Source organism: Nematolebias whitei, chromosome 18 (assembly GCF_014905685.2).
Source record: "Nematolebias whitei isolate Nwh7 chromosome 18, NemWhi1, whole genome shotgun sequence".
Lineage (NCBI taxonomy): Eukaryota > Metazoa > Chordata > Actinopteri > Cyprinodontiformes > Rivulidae > Nematolebias > Nematolebias whitei.
This window is the reverse complement of record NC_056515.1, coordinates 11,532,211-11,541,080: the sequence shown is the minus strand read 5'-3', so window position 1 is coordinate 11,541,080 and position 8,870 is coordinate 11,532,211.

The window sequence follows — 8,870 nt, the reverse complement described above, 5'->3', positions numbered from 1 at the left end:
TATATATATATATATATATATATATATATATAATATACAAGTGTGTCTTGTTTGAGGAAGAAAATTTTAATTCCTTGTGTCGTTTGGTTGTCTATAGCTGTTCCTGAAACCGGAGCTGATGTTCTGTCAGATTCCTCTGATGTCATTGGCTGGAAATCCTCCTTCTGCTTCGGCTCATTGTTTAATATTTCACTCTGGAAGCTAAATGCATTCACCTCAGGCTGCAACACTCTTTGTGTGTGTAAATGGAAAATGGACTGTACTTATTGCTCCTTTCTCTCATCAAGTTACTCAAAGCACTTTACAACAATCTGTGCCTCATTTACTGATTCATACACCACTCTACTATATCTATACAAAGAATAATCCGTGTGTTATCACATTCATACACCGATGGAACACACATTGGAGGCAATGAGGGGTTCAATATCTTGTCCAGGGACAGTTCAGCATGTGACTGCTGGTGGAATTGAACCCCCAACTCTTGTATTGGAGGACAACTGCTCTAACTGCTCAGCCACAGCTGCCCCCAGTCGTGCATGTTTACATGTGTCTGAGAACCATCCAAAGATTATTCTATGGGGGGGGCAAGGCCTCCATTGCCCCCAGCTCCTCCACTGCACCTGGTGGTGGATAAAACTGCTCCCTCTCCAGGATCTGCGTAGCTTGAACATCTTGCAGCAAAAACATTTAAGTTTACTTAATTTTCTCTTTGGCTCCAGTCCAGAAAAACACTCATCTACAGAACTGCAAACATTCACTGTTCTGTCTGCTCTGTGCTGTTCTTGGCTGTCACTGTAGGGGTGCACAGGCCCGGTGATTCAGGAACTCCAATAATCCTAATATTGCAATGTGTCATATTCCCTTCCACGGATTCAAGCCTTTCTCTTAGCCCATTCACCTCATGATCCCACACAGTCTCTACCTCATCTGAGCGTAAAGACAACCCATTTTCAATCTCTGAAACACTTGACTTGGTCAAACTCTGCTCAGGTCCACGGTGGCACCAGCAAGCTCTGCTGTCACCGCCTGTAATTCACTCCTAATAAAATTAAAACCATCCGTCAGAGCCGCCTTCATCTCCATCCTAATTATCGCTGTGACCTCAGATTTGATTTAAGCCAGAATATATAAATGGACTGTACTTATATAGCACCTTTCTATCTTATTTCAAGATACTCAAAACGCTTTACACTACAATCTGTGCCTCATTTACCCTTTCATACAGCACTCTACTAGATCTATACAAAGCTAATTGAACAAATCATTCTAATGAGACTAATCAGTGCTTTATCACATTCATACACCGATGGGACACACATCAGAGGCTATGAGGGGTTCAGTGTCTTGCCCAGGAACACTTTGACATGTGACTGCTGGTGGATTCGAACCCCCAACTCTCGTATTGGAGGACGACTGCTCTAACCACTCAGCCACAGCCGCCCATATAATATATGACTTCAGAGCTGCTGGTGAAGATTCTCAGTCATCCAGGACATGATAAATTCAAAAAACGTTCAATACAAGAACAACTGGACTTTATTTGTAACAGAAGACGTTTCGCTCCTCATCCGAGGAGCTTTCTCAATTCAAAGAGCAGTGAGTGAAGGATTCAGGTTATAAGGCTGAGATAAGAAACATATACATATGTAGATTGACAAATCCCAGCTCACACCTTAACAGTAGGGGTTTCTTAAGATCTTTGTTACTCTAATTCACAGTTGAGGTCCCTCTGTTCCCATCAGGTGTGAAAATTGGCTGGGAATCAGTCTTAAAGTTGCATTATATGTTTCTGAAAGTTGAAATCTGAGGGGCAGCATGGTGGCACAACTGGTAGAGCTGCTGCCTCTCAGCGAGCAGGTCCCTGGTTCAAATCCCAGTCCAGGGGCCTTTCTGGGTGGAGTTTGTATGTTCTCTCCGTGCATGTGTGGGTTTTCTCCAGGTACTCCGGTTTCCTCCCACAGACCAAAAACATGCATGTTAGACTGATGGTAACTCTAAATTGTCCCTAGGTGTGAGTGAGAGAGTGAATGATCGTTTGTCTCGTTTGTCTCTATGTGTCCCTATGATGGACTTGTGATCTATCCAGGGTGTACCCCGCCCCTCGCACAGTGATTGCTGGACATGGGCACCAGTGACCCAAAATGTAAGAAGCGGGTCAAAGGTAATCTATGGATGGAAATCTGAGGCCTCCTCCTCTGTTAAGAGATGGTTTTTCTCTTTTAACATAAATTGCTTCCTTCCCCCCCCCCCCCCCCCCCAAACCATCGAGCACACGCGGTCCAAAATGTGCACTTTTTGGTCCTCAAAAGAGTGTTCCTTATCTGTGAGTGGTGGTGAACAGCTGAGTCTTGTCCTGAAGAGCTGGCTCTCTTATGTTGAGCCATGCGTCTGTGAAGAGGCTGTTTAGTTTCTCCAATGTAGAGGTCTGGACAGTCCTCGCTGCACTGGACCGCATACACTACACCACTCTGTTTGTGTATGGGTGTTTTGTCCTTAGGGTGGACCAGACTTTGTCTGAGAGTCCTGCTGGGTTTGAAATGTACTGGGATGTTGTGTTTGTTGAAAATCCTTCTGAATTTCCCTGATACTCCAGCAACATAAGGGATGACAATGTTTTTACATCTGTTGTTCTCATTTTTCTGTTTATTAGTGTGTTTTGTAGATTTCCTCGCTGACTTGATAAAAGCCCAGTTAGGAAATCCACATGTTTGGAGCACATTTTTTATATGTTTTTGTTTCTTTTCCTTCCCTTGTCTTCGTGGCGACACTTTCAGCCCAATGCTGTAAAGTTCTGATGACAGAGAGTTTGTGTTCCAGTGGATGGTGAGAGTCAAACAGAAGATACTGGTCTGTGTGGGTTGGTTTTCTGTACACTTCAATGTTGAGGCTGTCCTCTCTTTCCATCTGAACCAAACAGTCCAAAAAAGGCAGTTTGTTGTCGTTTGCATCCTCTCTTTTATAATATATTATACAGTATATAATAAAAGTTCTTGCATTGAATGTTTTTTGGACTTTAGAGCTGACTCAATTGTCTCTCCAGAGCCTGGAGAGTGCAGGGCCGACACACCTGCTCCACCTGCTGATGCTCTGGCATCATGGCAGCCAGAGGCTGCAGCCGCTTCAACAGGCCACATTGGCAAAGGATATTGGATAATGTATTGGATAATTGGATTATTGGATAATTTATTGGATAATTTAATTATCCTATCATCAACTCATTAATCAAATAAGCCCCACAGAAGAATCCAAGAAGATTTTTCAACCAGCTTACTCTTTGCAAGGGGGTTGTTGATAAACAACCATAAAAAGGTGAGGAATATGTTAGGGGACTTTATGTAAAGGTCATGGATGTTTTCACTCACTAATGTTAAATTAATATAGAACCATGTATGTGAAGTCAAGAGAGTCTTTCTGTCTACTCAGAGAGGAGTCTGATAACTTCTGAGCCCGTCAACAACTGTGAGCTGTGAAACAAAGGTCATCTTGACCTCGTCTCTGTCTGATAACGGGTATTTAAGCTTTCCCTAACTCTTTGTCCACAGGCAAGCCTTGGACTTTAACGACATGTAACACCTTGTATGCCTGTGTGTTAACTCTACCCCACACTTGCAAAGAGTAAACTGATTGAAAAATGTTCTTGGATTCCTCTGTCTTATTTGATTAATGAGTTGATGACAGGATAATTAAATTATTCAACACCTGCAGCTTTAGATTTCTATAAGTTAGAGGCCATATCACAGCTCTGTCGAGTCAGTCATGCAACAACACCAATCTCAGAGGCTGAATCCATTGTGGAGGCAGTGAATATATAATTATAAAAGGCAGTTTTTCAGCAGGGCTGACAGGAACCTAGCAAAACGCAGTTCACCAATTGGCGGCCATCTTGCACCTCTCCCATGTTGGAAACATTTGCAGAAAATAAAAACTCGTAAAAATGGTACTGAGATAGCTACTTGCTGTGGCCATGGTGGCTGCCTCACATCAGCACCGACTCATCAAGTTTGACAGCAACACAACTGTTTGACTGACAAATTGACAAATAATCTTATAATATAAGAAGGGGGTGGAGGATGTATGAATTTGATTGGACATAAATGTTAGTTTGTCTGCCCTTGTGCCAAATCAAATTTGACTATTCCACATTTTATATCATCCCTTTAAGGAGATACTTGAAAAGAGCTCACAATCTACTCATTGGAGACCCCTGGTTTATATGCATCAGTGGTCAGGAGCTCCCAATGATGACTATCTCTTGTCCAGTTTATAACATCGGTGTTAAGAGTTTACACAGAATTTTAAATCTGTCTAAACTTCTGCTCATTTCCCCTCTCATCTACCTTGTAAAACCAGACAATTCATCGACCCCTTTCAACATGACCAAGGAGGGAATCACTAACATTAGTTCCTGTTTCACAATGGCTCTTCCAAAATCCTCTATGTTGGTGACGAGATCCAAGTACGAGACCCCTTCTCAGAATCCACATTTCAGCGGTACTTCTGTATGAGGTCAGCAAAGCGGGTCCATGTCTCACCCAAACATCAAGATTTATTCTGTTTTTAATGAAAGTAGGATCTGCATGATTGTTTTGGTTCTGGCTGACAAGCAGCTCCTGAACTGTTAATGTTTACAGAAAAGTTTTTGAGGAATTTTTATCTTTCACATAACTAATAGAAGGAACCTCAACTCTGACCGGTGTGGAGACTTCCTTGGTCTTCATGATGCCTCCTGCTTGGTGGTAGCATGCAGTGCTTGGAGGTGTTGATTCTGGGGGCTCTCAGAGCTGGTGGATGTATAAACTGGAGCTGGTTGATCTCATTCTGTGGCTTCAGGAGATGGTTGGACTTTCAGACCACAGGGTTGAATACGTTTATGAATATGTGAATTTGTTTTTCCCAGTTTAACTTCAATAATGTGAATTATTTTTGCAGAATTATTGCTTTATTTAAATTAAAAATACAAAGTCGAGGCTGTTCTCCATTACGTACACTTGATGGAGCTGCTCTCCACAGAATCAAACAGTGGTGCTGTGGAGGAGGACACCTACTGAGAGTTGCCTGTAATGAGACAGGCTCCCACTGCACTCAGGAATGATTTCCACCTTCTAACAGAATCAAAACAGACCGTGTCGAACAGTTGTTTTTAGGCTACAGCATCCCACATCAAGTTTTCCAAAATGTTCTTAGTGCTTATGAGGATTCTGAGGAGGCTGGGGAGTTTTCATCAGTTTTCAAACAATTGATATTCAAGAAAGCTGGATTCATGTGACATCAGTATCATGCTTCTGCTCCACTTCTTTTGATCTTTTTGATTCTTATGTTACTCAGGAATAGTTCAGTGATATTAACTTGGCAAAACTGAGTTAACAAGCAGAACAAAAGCACAAACTTGCTAAACTGTAGCTAACAGGTAAAATCAGCTAAATAATGTTTAAAAGTTAAATGCAGCCAAATTGTAGAGCTGACATTAGCAAGACAGTAGCTAAATGCTAAAGTAAGATAAACATAGAGGGAGTATGCTTACGTAGATTGTAAAAATAATGTGAGATCTCTGTGTATTTCTAAGAGGGAAAATGTTGTTAATACAGTTAAAATATTCAAAAAATATTCAAAAAATACAAATACTAAAAGTTGGAGCCCGAGTTGAATATTTAAAATTTTGTATAGTAAAATGATTAAAAAAAGATAATCTTTAGACCAATCAGTACTCAGACGTGATGGAGACATTTTATTCTTAATTAAAGTTTAAATCAAACTGGACAACAGTATTTATTTTGGGGGCAGCTGTGGCTGAGTGGATAAAGCAGTTGTTCTTCAATGGGAAAGTTGGGGGTTCGATTCCACCAGTAAGTAGTCACATGTTGAAGTGTCCCTGGGCAAGACACTGAACCCTTCGGTGTATGAATGTGATAAAGCTCTGATTATTCTTTGTAGATCTTTGTAGATCTAATAGAGTGCTGTATGAATGGGTAAATGAGGGACAGATTGTGTTGTAAAGAGCTTTATCTTGATAAGTACAGACAATTTATCATTTTCATCCATCCAACCATCCATTATCTTCCACTTGTTCTGAAGTTGGGCCATGGGGGCAGCAGCTTGATCAGGGAGGTCCAGACATATCTTTCTGCAGCCACCTCTTCCAGCTCTTATGGGAGGACTCCAATGTGTTCCCAGGCCAACCAAGAGACATAGTCTTTCCAGTGTGTCCTGGGTCTTCCCCAGCGTCTCCTCCCAGTTGAACATGCCCGAAGCACCTCCCTAGGGAGGTGCCCAGGGAGCATACCAGATGCCCGAACCACCTCAACTGGCTCCTCTTGATGTGGAGGAGCAGCAGTTTACCATTTTAATATAATACAATGTAATATAATATAATATAGTATAATATAATATAGGTGGCACGGTGGTGCAGTTGGTTGAGCTGCTTCCTCTCAGTGAGAAGGTCACCGGTTTGAATCCCAGTCAAGGGCCATTCAGGGTGGAGTTTGCATGTTCTCTTCGTGCATGCATGGGTTTTCTCCAGGTACTCCAGTTTCCTCCCACAGCCCAAAAACATGCATGTTAGGCTGATTGGTAACTCTAAATTGTCCCTAGGTGTGAGTGAGAGAGTGAATGGTTGTTTGTCTCCTCATGTCCCTGTGATGGACTGGAGACCTGTCCAGGGTGTCCCCTGCATCTCGCACAGTGACTGCTGGGCATGGGCATAAGTGACCCCTGCGACCCAAAATGGAAGAAGCGGGCAAAAGATAATGAATGGATAATAAATTACAGTATATTATAATATAACATAATATATCTGATGCATGCTCAATAATCCAGGTAGAAAAATGTAAAAAAGTCAAGTCCTCTGGATGTTCAAAACAAAAAACAAAACAAAAAAACCCAGCAAAAACTGCAATTTATTTTTGAACGTCCAGAGGACCTGACTTAACTTTTTTAGATAATATAATACAATATGATATAATGTAATATAAAATATATATTTGCTTCTCTTTATTTAGAACTTTTGCTTCAGTAAATTAAAAGCTTTGCATTCTTTGTAGGAACACATTTCACCTGCCACTTTTCATGTCAGCATTTTGGACAGAGACCCTGTTGTGCTGAGATGACAGACTCGTAGCTGTTTGAGTCAAATCCTGTACATAAACTTCTGAGTGTTGGTGCTCAGATGGTGTGTTGAAGATCACTCTCCTACAGCCAGAGCACATCCAGCTCGACACCTGTAAAACTGAGTATTTGGTGTTTGCTAATGATGATTATTGTGAGCGACATCTTGGATTCTGGTGACTCCAAAAGTTAATCAGGTGTATGTACCCCTGGAAGAAATAATGTATGTTGGCCAGGTGTCTCCTGAACAGAAGGGACAGATGAGACAAAGTGGACAGTTTCAAACGAATAAGGGACAAATTCTCAGCTGGATATTTTTATGGTTTTCTGAAAGCTTTATATTTTCCCCAATGTTTTAAGGGAATAAAACTGTCAGAGATCTGATGGCAGAGGATCCTACACACAGACTCAGAAAGGTTTTTAAAATGTTTATTGAGTAAATAAACAGCTTCTGGTGTCTCAGGTCCAGAGGCAGGAACTGTATCTAAAATGATACAGAGGGGAAAGGTTAGCGTTTGGCAGAATAACGAGTAGTTATCAGAATATAGATGGTCTGATGAAACACTAACCTTTCTTGTTGTAACGGGGCGCTCCAGCAGAGACACAGAGCTGCAGAGACCAAGGGAAGTCCAGAGGCGTAGTCGAGGATGAGCAGGGTTCATACACGGGATCTGAAGAGGAGACAGTACCGATAGGGAGAGGCAAACACGGAATCCAAAAACAGGCGGAGGTCGTCAACAAGGTCAGATGGCTGAGGCACAAAAAGGGACAGGCAAAAAGCGTGATCGAGGGAAACTGGCGTGGATCAAGCTTAAAGAGCTGTGAACAAGGAGAGTACGCTGGATAACTGTGGCTGGAAGCAAGCAGTTGATCTGGCAATGTAGTAGAGAGAGCAGGAAGTATATATACACCCAGAAACAGGTGGAAACCATCAACAGCAATCAGAGAGAGAGAGAGGTGTGGCATGTAAAAAGGCTGGCAGAAGCAGCAGAGGAAAAACCCCAGGAGAGCAGAGAAGAAAAAGTCAAACAGTGAACAGAGTGATGAGTAAAAGGAAAAAACAGAGTGTAAACTGTGACAAAAACACAATGAGTAGAGTTCAGAGTATGTGTTAGGGTTGATGCTAAGCTACTACCACACAGGCATGTAAGTGCTCCATTATTCTAGTTGGCTGTGGTGGTCATTGGGTTAAGTCCAAGCATTTTTGAGTTGTAAATGTACATTCATATGAGCATGAGCATGCATCAGGATACATTCATATATTAAATAGGTCCAGTGGTTGAACATACATTTTGCTAACAAGGTAGAAAAATGAGCACACACAGACAGAGACAAAAACAGGATCGCCTGTCTGTCTTTATGGCGGGCAATAATGTCCTGAAACTTTCAGCACAAATGAGGATGAAAATAAGTGGTGTGATGGAAACTACTCAACTCCAAAGTAAAATTATTAGAGCCAAGAAAGGACATAAACTACGAGCAGAGAGGAGGAGAACATAAATGACACCGGACAGGAGGGGTCCATAAAGTACCAGCAGACAGAAGGGGGACATAAAGTACCAGCAGTGAGGAGGGGGACATAAAGTGCCAGCAGAGAGGAGGACATAAAGTACCAGCAGACAGGATGGGGACATAAAGTACCAGAAGAGAGGAGGACATAAACTACCAGCAGACAGGAGGGGGACATAAAGTACCAGCAGACAGGAGGGGGACATAAACTACCAGCAGAGAGGAGGACATAAACTACCAGTAGACAGGAGGAGGAC